Source organism: Lycium barbarum, chromosome 9, assembly GCF_019175385.1.
Source record: "Lycium barbarum isolate Lr01 chromosome 9, ASM1917538v2, whole genome shotgun sequence".
Lineage (NCBI taxonomy): Eukaryota > Viridiplantae > Streptophyta > Magnoliopsida > Solanales > Solanaceae > Lycium > Lycium barbarum.
In genome coordinates this window covers 123,710,566-123,723,263 of record NC_083345.1, presented here as the reverse complement: position 1 = coordinate 123,723,263, position 12,698 = coordinate 123,710,566, and positions in this window count along the sequence as shown.

Here is a 12,698-nt window from a genome sequence, read left to right as displayed (position 1 = left end):
TTTTTTACGTTGCCTTTTTTTTTTTAATATGGGGTTCATTTTTTTTTCATGAGTTCGGAGAGGGTGGGGTCCACTGTTTTTTTCCATGAGTTTGGAGAGTGTGGGGTCCACCCTTTGTTTTTTTAAAGAGTGACTGACGACGAAGCATGGGTAAACCGATGCTTCTATATAGTAGAAAAATAGAAATATAATAAAGTATTTCTATCTACTTTTTAGAAGAGTTGGTAATATAAAGTATAAAACGTCATTTTTTTGCCCTTAAATAAAAAAATGGGTGGGACCACAAAGAATTTTTTGCCCTTAAATAAAAAAGTATGACGATCTTGCCTCTATAAACCGGCTCTTCTATATAGTAGTAATAGTATAGTAAAGTAATACATATAATTTTTTTATCAAATTTTGATTTGGATAATTCTAATTCAAATTATTATATTAATTTTACATGTTTAAAATGAAGCAAAGTAGAAATTTGATTTTCTATTTAAATGAAGAACTTCTATTTTTTAATTTTTAGTAAATATTTTTTGTTTAACTCATTTTACTTGTCATGTTATTTTTTACACGGTTGTTTAAGGAAATGTCAATTAGAATTAGAATTTCACTAATTGACCTTATTAATTAGTTGATCTCCATTTAATATTATTTTTTGTTTTATGACATTAATCTCTTTTCACATTTATTAGAGTAAGGAAAAAATGAAAAAGTAATTAAATTCTATCTTATTTTAATATATATGTATTTTAAGTATGTTGTTGTACAATAATTTCATTTGCTCCCACTAATGAGTTGATACGCATGTGGCAATGAATCCATCATTATTGATTTAATTGTTTGATTTTCTAAGCACTTTTTTTTAACATTGTTTATTTTTTTAATATGTGATTCACTTTTTTTTTTAATATTGCTTAATTTTGTTAGTATGGGGTCCACTTTTTTTTCCCCGTGAGTTTGGATGTGGTGGGTTCCACTTTTTTTTCTTCTTTTTTTTTAAATACTGGTTGGTGTTTAATATGGGGCCATGAAGAACTTCTATTTTTTAATTTTTAGTCAATATTTTTTGTTTAACTCATTTTACTTGTCATGTTATTTTTTACACGATTTTTTAAAGAGACGTCAATTAGAATTATAATTTCACTAATTTACCTTATTAATTATTTGATCCCCATTTAATATTATTTTTTCTTTTATGACATTAATATCTTTTCACATTTATTAGAGTAAAGGAAAAATGAAAAAGTAATTAAAATCTATTTTAGTTTAATATATAAGTATTTTAAGTATGTTGTTATATAATAATTTTATTTGCTCTCACTAATTGGTTGATACGAATGTGATAATGAATCCATCATTATTGATTTAATTGTTTGATTTTCTAAGCACTTTTTTTTTAACATTGTTTGTTTTTTTAATATGAGATTTATTTTTAATATTGCTTGATTTTGTTAATATGGGGTTCACTTTTTTTTTAATACTGGTTGGTGTTTAATATGGGGTTCACAATTTTTTTTTAATATTAGTACTCCATTTACTATTTCTTGAACAACGTGAAAGATTCAAAGTAGATAATTAAAAGTGAACGGAAGGAGTAGTAATTTATTTTTGCACGTACAATTTAATGTATTTATCCGCAACATGACCTTTCTTCTTTACACGTGTCAGATGTTGCATGGAAGAATGGACCTAGCTATGGGTCCTTCCATTGAGAAACAAAGTACATCAAGGACATTTGTTTCATAATTAAATGAGTTGGATTTTTTGATCAAAACAGTATAAGGTACTCTTTTTTAAAAAAAATTAGAAAACGGACGACTAAACTCTATAGAAACTCATGTTTCTATAGAGTAGTAATTTAAGGGTTTTTTTTAGTAAGCAAATAAAGACAAAAATGTACGAATATGAATTTGAAATAAGAGACCCAAAATAAGAGAGAAATATAAAGTAGTTTTTCGCTTTTTAAAGAAAAAATATAGGGTAAGATTTGACGTGTGAATAGTGAAGGAAAGGAAAAAAAGGATAAGAAGATTCTCAGTGAAAATGTTGTACAAACAAACTTTTTAGAAAAGCAATTATGCTAGAAGTTTAAACAAATTTAGACTGTTACTTTTTTTTTTTTTTTTGAAAATTTATAAGTGTTTTGTGAGTGAAAATATATGATTAATTTGGGGAGGGGGGGGGGGGGGGATTGAAATTTTGAACAAACACATTTTTTATTTATTTATTACTTCTCTTGTAAGATTTCAAAGAAAAAACTTCAATTTAAAGCTCCATAAAGGTACAAAATTTAAATTTGCCTTTTGTTTTTCTTTCTTTTTTTCAATGAATTTTATCTTATTTTCCACCTCTTCACTTTTTTTTTCTGGTCTTATTTTCCGTTTCTGGTTAATGCTAATCCTCCTTTACTTAATTACATCACTAGTGTACGATTATCTAAGTGCACGTAGTAATACATTATTCTCCTTTAATTTGGGTGTTAGGAAAAAAAAGTGACTGCCTGGGAAAGGGAAACTATTTTCTTTACTTTTACTTTATTCTTTTCTGGGTGGGAAATTATTTCTATTTTATTTTCAGGTTCTCCTTTTATCTTTTTGAGTAAGCTATTAAATATTAGAGGAGAGAAAGTTAAAAGGAGATTTTAAGTAAAATTAAATCATTAATGTAGTTATATAGTTAAGGAATCGAATGAAATTGCAAACATTAAGCTGTAACTTCAGTGGCTCTTTTTGACAAAACTCATCCCTAATGTTAGTGGGTAGGTTCAAAATAGCTCCTTAAGTTTGCACTGAGCAGTTTTGATCCTTTAACTTTATCAAAAGTTAATCTTCGTCAAATAACACTGCTATAAACCTATTGTGGCAGGTAAGGCTCATTTTTAAGACTTTTTTCATCTCCACGTGTCTCTCAGCAAGTTCCCAAACATTTTGCCACATATTTAACTAGAAAGATTTTAAACACAGTGTAACTTTAATCCCAAATTTAATTATGGAATATCCCACTTTATCTTGCGTTCCAAACCACCCCTAAGTGATTAATAGTCCTAATGTACCAAAAATTTCTTTATATATTTATTGCAAAATTACATTAACAATTCAGGCTTGACTTTTATCACCAAGAGAAAAATAGTACAATACTGGAAATTATAAATCTCTTTCCTTCTAATAAAAGCAAGCAGTAAAGTACAATAATTTTAGCAATTTTGATAAACTGTAACCTTTAAATATTGCTTAATTAATAGATTAAATAGCTGAATTAGTTAGTACAACTCATATCATTTTCATTTAAATTTAAATTTAAACTATATAGAAGCACGAGTGGGATCATTTTTGGTCGTCCGTTTTCGTCGTCCGTATTAAAAAATTGTGGGCCCCATATATATTATTATTAAACAACAACTAATAATTAAAAAAAATGCCCCATATATATTAAACAACAACTAATATTAAAAAAAAAAATGGGCCCCATATTAAACACCAACCAGTAATAAAAAATAAAAAAATAATAATAAAAAAAGTGGATCCCATATTAACAAAATCAAGCAATATTAAAAAAAAGTGAATCCCATATTAAAAAAACAAACAATGTTAAAAAAAAATGCTTAGAAAATCAAACAATTAAATCAATAATGATGGATTCATTGCCACATGCGTATCAACCCATTAGAGGGAGCAAATGAAATTATTGTACAGCAACATACTTAAAATACAAAAGTGCTTAGAAAATCAAACAATTAAATCAATAATGATGGATTTATTGCCCCATGCGTATCAACCCATTAGTGAGAGCAAATGAAATTATTGTACAACAACATATTTAAAATACTTATATATTAAAATAAGATAGAATTTAATTATTTTTTCATTTTTTTCCTTGCTCTAATAAATGTGAAAAGATATAAATGTCATAAAAGAAAAAATAATATTAAATGAAGATAAAATAATTAATAAGGTAAATTAGTGAAATTATAATTCTAATTGACGTTTCCTTAAAAAATCGCGTAAAAAACAACATGACAAGTAAAATGAGTTAAACAAAAAAGGTCACAAAAAAGTGGACCCCATATTAACAAAATCAAGCAATATTAAAAAATCGTGTGAAAAATAACATGACAAGTAAAATGAGCTAAACAAAAAATATTTATAATTTCTACTTTGTTTCATTTTAAACATGTAAAATTAATATAATAATTTGAATTAGAATTATTCAAATCAAAATTTGATAAAAAAAAGTATATGTATTACTTTACTATTACTGCTATTTAGAAGAGCCGATTTATAGAGGTAAGATCGTCGTCCGTGTTCGGTCCTACTTTTTTATTTAAGGGCAAAAAAATCCTTTGTGGTCCCACCCACTTTTTTATTTAAGGACAAAAAAATGACTTTTTATACTTTATATTATTAACTCTTCTAAAAAGTAGATAGAAATACTTTATTATATTTTTATTTTTCTACTATATAAAAGCATCGGTTTGCCCATGCTTCGTCGTTAGTCACTTTTTTAAAAAAAAAAAGGGAGGGTGGACCCCACCCTCTCCAAACTCATAAAAAAAGTGGACCCCACCCTCTCCGAACTCATAAAAAAAAAGTGGACCCCATATTAAAAAAAATAAGGCAACGTAAAAAAAAAAAAAAAAAGGAATGTGCACCCCATATATTAAAAAATCAAATAATATTCATGTAATTCCCAAAGTATCCCATCAAGTCAATAATGGATTCATTGTCGCATGCATATTAACCCATTAGTGGGAGCAAATGAAATTATTATTGCACAACAAAAAACATGGACCCCATATTATTACTTTTCTTTAAAATATTTAATTGTTGTATTTGCTATTCCGTCATGTCATTTATTTGTTATGTTTACTAAACTAAATATACTTAAAATATATATATTTAAAAAATAAAATACAATTTAATTACTTTTTTATTTTTATTCTTACTCTAATAAATGTGAAAAGAGATTAATATCAAATGAATAATTCTAATTCACATTTCCTTAAAAAACCATGCAAAAGACAACATGACAAGTAAAATGAGCTAAACCGAGAATATTTACCAAAAATTAAAAAATAGCATTTCTTCTTTTAAATAGAAAATCAATTTCTACTTTGTTTCGTTTTAAACATGTAAAATTAATTTAATAATTTGAATTAAAATTATCCAAATAAAAAGTTGATAAAAAATAATAAGTATTTTACATCTTTAAATTAATCGAATTAAAATTGAAAGTATCAATTGATGCTTAAATATTACTATTATTTTATCTCAAAGAGAGGAAAATAATTTTCTTTTAAACAAGTCTTCTCTTTTAAAAAGTATTCATAAATTTTCGTAGCAAACACGAATATAATAAAGTTTTAGATACGGAACACAAACTACAATGTTATATTAATCGTATTTGGAACATAGTGTGTGTATATATATATATATATATATATTATCACTATCTAAACACAACTACATATACATAGATACACTATAATCTGAAGTGTTGGACCCATACGCAGCACGGACATAGGCCATCTAGTAAATTTAAGAAAAAGGAATCAGCATGTGGTCATCATGATTCCTTGATAATATTACTTTTACCCAAAGGTAGCAATATTATTAAAGTAAATATCTGATTTTAAATTTAATAAAAAAATCAATTCGGTTGATAAGTGCTCCCTATTTATTATAAGGGAGAAAATTGGGCTTTTGTGGGACCACTGAAGTTGACCAACAATAAAGCCAGTACTAGGGGGAAAATAATTTAATGCTTATGAAATTATTATTAGAGCCTTTCGATAATAACAGTTCCTAATTCGAAAATGATTAAAACAATTACTAATATTATGTCTACAGTGATTAGTGGATTAATATTATCCTCCTTTTATTAAAGAAAAAAGAAAGATACACTTTTGCTCACTCAATTATTAATAAATTTTTATTTTGATTCTTATTATATCTGACAAATTATAATTAATCTTCATTTAGCAAAACACCACAAGGATCAAAATCAAAATTTAGTGATAACTAAGGAACCAAAAATGTTATTATCTCTGAACATTATTTTAATACATTTACAGGTATTATGGCCTATATTTTGTTATATTCTTTTTTTGGGGTAATTGTACAGGGCTTAAAGTTTTGTGCAAATTCCAACATCATGGGTGCAAGTGGAAGGGATTAAAAAATAATTTAAAAGGATATAAAAAAAAAAATGTACTGATAACGCTTTGATGGCCTTCAAGTTTTCAAGAAGAAAAAATTATATTTAGATACTCAGTTATTACTTAAATTTTCAAGAAACTAATAATAATAAGATACTCAATTATTACTTTGATTACCACTTGGCAATTTTACATCCTTATGTTTCTACCAAAAGCCAAAGTCATAGACTGCCCTAAACTTGTCCACATATTCCTCATGACCATTTAAACTGAGGCTTGTTCCGGTTGAACAACTTAACCCCTTCAAATTTGTACCACATAAATACTTTTTGCTGATGTGGCAAAAAAAGTGAAGCACACTTTCCTTGGGCGCGTTAACTACTCTTAAATATTTTATTTTTTTTTAGTTAAAAACTTACCTCTTTTAAAAAATATGACTTTAATTAAATTAAAAATAAAACAAAATTGGCCCCTGCATTTAACCCTTGCGTCAGTCACCTCCCCCCCCCCCCCCCCTCCCCACCTCTTCGTTTTCTCCACTTCGTCTTCTTCAGTTTTTTTTTTTTTTGGTTCTTTTGTTTTTGTTTTCTTTGATTCTTTAAATAAAAATAATTTGTGAATTAGATGTTTCTTTCGATCACCATTTCCTTTATCTTTTCTAAATCTGAAAAGCACCATCACCATCTTGTTCACCAGAAAAATGCTCACCATTACTACCAGTCTCTTTTTTATTAAGTGTGCATTCTCACCTTTCATTGATTAACTTATATTTAGGAAGAACTTTATAGTGGTGTGAACGTCAGTGGTGTGACGGAGGTGGTAACGGGGTGGTTTAATGGTGATTTATAGGTGGAAAAAAAATGGTGGTTTTATTTTTGTGAAAAGAGGAAGAAGATAAAGATGGAGATGAGGAAGAAGACTAGTGGTGGAGAAAGGATGGGCAATGACGAGTGGAGGAAAGTAATGGGTGTTTTTTTCGATGGTTGGGCGGTGGTCAGATGGAGGTGGTGACCGGACGGAGGTGGTAGCGGCTGGCTAATCGTTTAAGTTTACAATTTTTTTTATTTTTCTTACTTAAGTTTTTTTTTTTAATAATTTTTAACCCCTCTGCCACATGTCATTTTTTAATTGGTCATTTTGCCACGTCACCGCGAGTGTAATACACACATTTTATATTTTTTGCTGATTGTAAAAAGGGTGTCTAAATGGTACAAATTCAGAGGGGTTTAGCTGTTCAATCGGAATAAGCGTCAATTTAGATGACCATAAGGAATATGTGGACAAGTTTAGGGGTTATATATGACTTTGGCCTTCCACCAAAAATATATAAATCATATTGTACCATCAGTATAACTGAAAATCCTGTAACCCGGTTCACAAAAATGAGTGCAACAATTTCATTGTATATGATAAAATATAGTAATTAATATTAACGTCAAATTTCTCGATAACAATCATCATCTATAATAATAATTTACTATAAAGATCAATTCTTTTTTGGAACCAGTTTTTTATGTTATGTTATATTATATATTATTTATAATAACATTTTGCTATAACAGTCTAAAAAATATCCAAATAAATAACATTATTAGAAAGAGATTTAACTGTATTTGCAAAGATAACATATTGTTCTGAGATTCCTTTGGACGTGATAATCTTTGTAAATCACAATTTCTTTGTATGATCAACAAAAAGTTGACTTGTGGGCATTTTGTTATTTTATTTACTTTTTTTAGTTTGAGTTTTTTTTCTTCAAAGTGAAAAGAGAGTAAAAGGAACACCAATATTGGTAATAGGGTTTACACCACACTTTGAAGTTGAAGATTTGAAAATTTGGTTGAGCACTTTCTTGAATCTTTACTTCATTTCTTTAATTTCTTGCTTTGTAATGAATATCTAAATGTGTAGTATTTCATTTCTATATTTGAACCTTGTTTATGGAAGTATACATTGTTAAAGTTTGGATTGAAACTCTTGTTTTGCTTATGTATTGAATGATTTTTATTTCTAATGAAGTGGGTCTTTATTTCTTTAATTAATCTTGTTCTTTAATGTTTCTTAAGGAATTAGTTAATTCTAAGACTCGCCCATTTACTTTGATTGAGCTCGGAAGAGAAAATCTAGTTGGGAAAGATTAATTAACAAGAATTTGGGTCATTAAACCCATATAATAACTTGAGCTAGGAATAAAATAGTTACTTGAGATTAAATTGATTGTGCCTAATATCACACTCTAAGGCTTGGAAAAGCTTAGAGTGAAATTCATTGATTTGGTTGAAAGACTTTCAATGACATTTTAGAAATCATTATCTATTAACATAAATCCGCTCTTAGTTGTAAAATCGTGAAATACATTGGATCGTTACTTGAGCGTAATTTCCTTTGTATCCATACTTGTGGCCATTGATCATTTTACTTGCTTTCTAAATTAGTTTATATTTTCGCATTAGTTATAATTGTCTTAAAAACCAAATATTGCAGAAGTGTTTGGCTTAGCGTAGTTGGTGATAATTTCTTACTTGTTTAAATTGCCTAGTATATTGTTCCCTGTGGGATCGACCCCTACTCATAGTTGGGTAAATTATATTGCGATGACCGTATACACTTTCTCTTTGAGGAGTGGATTTGGAGGTTATCAATTTTGGCAACGGCGCCACAATATGTAATTTTCTGGATCTACTCCACAATATGTAATTTTCTCAGCGCACTAGTTTTCCTCTTAGTGCTAGTTTCATGAATCTACTCTACAATATGTAGTTTTCTGGACCTGTAAGTTTGGTTGGTATTAGTACCATACCTGGTACATCTTAGGATTGCAAGTAAAGTGGATGATGATGATCAATGGTAACTGCCGTGGCTTCTTCTCTCATTTTTCTTTGTTCTAAGCTTCCAATTATACTCTCCAATGGAGTTTTGATTTGTGCAGTGTTGATCGAGTGATCACTGCTCTGATACCATGTCAATTAATCAATTGGAATCCATGATCAAGCTTCTCACTTAACCATGGAGAGGCAGTTGAGAGAGATAGAGTAGAGAGAAGATTTTTTTATTCACTTGTATTGAATTGAATTACATAATGGAGGGAAATGAGATATATGTAGAGTAGTTAGTCCAGTTGTACTACATCTGGCATACATCAGATTTTTGCACTCAAAACCACATAACAACCTAATGATCACAATTCTAACTAACTCTAATAACCTCCACTACGTGATATACAATAATATACCTAATATACAGTTGAATATTATACACTGTTTTCACAATAGCGCAAATTTCCAACTGAATGCCAGTGGAAAAATCTCTATTTCTAGTAGTGGCTATTTCTCACTGAATGTTGATGGGAAAAATTTAAATAGTAGTGTTTTCAAACGGAAAAATTAGGAATATTTCAAGCGTTTTAATGGTAACCTGTTTCCCACCGTGCGTTTCCCTAGTGAGTTGGTTCAGTGGGAATGAGGTGAGAAAATCATGTTTTATAGCACAAATTTGTAACAGAATGCCGATGGAAAAATCTCTGTTGCTAGTAGTGGCTATTTCTCACTGAATGTTGGTGGGGAAAATATAAATAGTAGTGTTTTCACACGGAAAAATTAGGAAAATTTCAAGCGTTTCAATGGTAACCTGTTTCCCACCATGCGGTTTCCCAGTGAGTTGGTTCAATGAGAATGAGAAAATCATATTTTATAACACAATTTTTTCACTAAATGCCGGTGGGAAAAATCTCTGTTTCTAGTAATAGTGTATCTATATATACGAATGAATGAATGGGACTACACAGCACATGGATATTGCTCATCAGGTTAGTTCTGATTTCTTCTTACAATTTGAGTTTAATTGTTGTTAATCCAGGTTAAGATTAGCATTAAACATAACTTTTTTACCTCTAGCTAATACTTCATTATCCCCAAAATTTATTCCAAACTACTTGTAGCCTAAGCTTGGTTCGGTACAAAATTAGTACTCCCTTTGTTCAAATTTAAGTGTCTTACTTTCTTTTTTTGTTTATCCCAAAAAGAGTGTCACTTTCTATATTTAATAAGTTTTTACATGTTTTAGACCATAAGATGTGAAGGACTATACACATCTTTAATTTAAGACTACAAGTTTCAAAAGTCTTCATTTATTTCTTAAATTTTGTGTCCAGTCAAAATAAAACACTTAAATTGAGACTAAGGGAGTATTTTATTGAATATTGTTTATTATTACGATCTCTGTAATTCTTCTTTTCAAAAAAGAAAAAAAAAACTTCAAGATTATTTTTTATAAACACCTTTTCGGGTTAAATATGTAAAAAAAAAATTGGCTAGAGCTCCATTCTTTTTAGACAGGTTTTAGCCAAGCTTCAATTGTGTATTGGTTTTTATTTTTTATTTAGATGCAATGAATATTTATCTTGATTGTGTATTTTTTTCGCCAAATCTATTAAAAGTTTGCTTGAAAAATCCAGCAAAATAAAAGGTTTGGCCATTGCCATGATAAAAAAAATGTGTGTGCACGCTAACATCTTTAACTTGCAAGCTACTAAAGCACTTTGCTTGTCCTTTTTAGGCCATTGGAATTCACTTCCAAGAGGAAATAATTATGGAGATCCTCAGCTGGTTACCAGTTCGGTCTCTTCATCGATTCAAATGCGTGTCAAAAATTTGGAAGGCATTAATATCTGATCCTTTCTTTAAAATGGAGCATCTCAATCGGGCCAAGGATAACAAAAAATTTCAAAATTTTTTAGTTTCCAAACAGTTTATGGATGAAAGATTTATCGATAACACTCAATTCTATTGTTCTTCTTTGTCGTCGGTACAACTGGTTGAGGACGAAGAAAAACTTGATATTCCTACGAACAGGACACCGGGGATTGCTTGGATACTTAGTGTTGTGATGGGTTGGTTCTTATCAGATTTATTGATGTTCGAATAAGAAAAGATATCCTTTTGCTGTGGAACCCCTCCACAAGAGAATCAATAGAACTTCCCATGCCAAGACTTCTTCAGCTTCCATATTGTGTATGCGGTATGGGATATGACACAACTAGTGACGACTATAAGATCGTTATGATTAACATAGGTAGGCCTACTCGTGCAAATATATTCGGTGAAATCCTCGTGCTAAAAAGTGGTTCCTGGAGAAGTTGTGAATATCCAACTGGCATTCGCCATTTGACTGGTGTTTACGATACTGGTATGGATTATTTGGCATTTGTACATGGAGCATTCCATTGGGTTGGCTTGTCACGATATTATACTATTGTTTCATTTAATATTTCAAATGAGGTGTACGGAGAGATACCGTTGCCGGAGCAAATGTGCTATAATTTAGAGAGAGAAACTCACGGAGAAAATCGATATTGGGCTTTCAATATTGGAAGGAATGCTTTGCTTTTATTCTACTTATAATAGAGGGGTGGGCAACTTTAACTTGTGGGTTATGAAAGACTATGGTGTTAAGGAATCTTGGACGGTATTGCTTACAATTCAAGATTCTAATCTTATTCAGTTAGACCAAGATACAGGTATGCTGATGGTGAAGTGCTACTACAACATCTTTATTTTGTTGAACATACGACATCCAAAGGACCATTTGGATTATGCCTTTTAAAGAATGTCTATAAGGAAGAAGTCGTTTATACGGAGAGCTTGATCTCTCCTAAATTGCTTACGTAATATTTGCTTATGTTGATTCTGACACTTCTTTTTCGTCGAAGATGATGTAATATATGTAACTTTGGTTTCGGACTATGTTTATCAAACTTGTCAGCTTGATTATTTCTTGTTCTCATAAGGCGATGAGAGTCATTTCCTTGCTAGGAAGTGATTTAAACTCCTTTTCTTTTACCTATTATTGTTTGTCTAACCGATATAGTAAATATGGATAAGAGAAAGTAGTAAACAGTACTTCAATATCAAACTGAAGGCCATTTGTGTCTAGACATGCTATTAGACTTATGTATATTCATCCTTTTTTTTTTTTTTTTTTTTGGTTTTCATCTCTGAAGTGAAAACTATTTTAATTTGTCTTGAAAAAATTTAGCGTGTTTTCTTGTTAGTCTGACAAACAGTATGAATCATATGATAATCAGTGGCGGAATCAGGATTTTCGCTAAGGGGGTTTAAAATATAAAAAAGTAAACATACGAAGAAGCCTAAGGGGGGTTCAACATCTACTATATATACATAAAAAATAATTTTAACAATGTAAAAACAGTGTTTTTTCCTGCCGAGAAGGTTCGGATGAACACCCTCGGCTCTATGTGGCTCCGCCGTTAATGATAACACATCAAGACAGGCAATTATAAGCATAAAAAATGAAGTCAAACATTAAAGTTAGCGTATAAAAATAGTGGATATTTACAGATATACAATGTGTCTGATACCAACTTCTTTGTCAACAACCTAACCTTCCTAGAAAATCACTGTTTGGCCTCTTTTGCCTGCTACAATGGAATGGCATAGACAATGATGATTCATATAGTTGTTCTCAAATTGCTTGAGATAAAGGCGTTTTTATTGTATACCCCTCCACCGCCCGCTTAAGTGGAGCAATATAGACG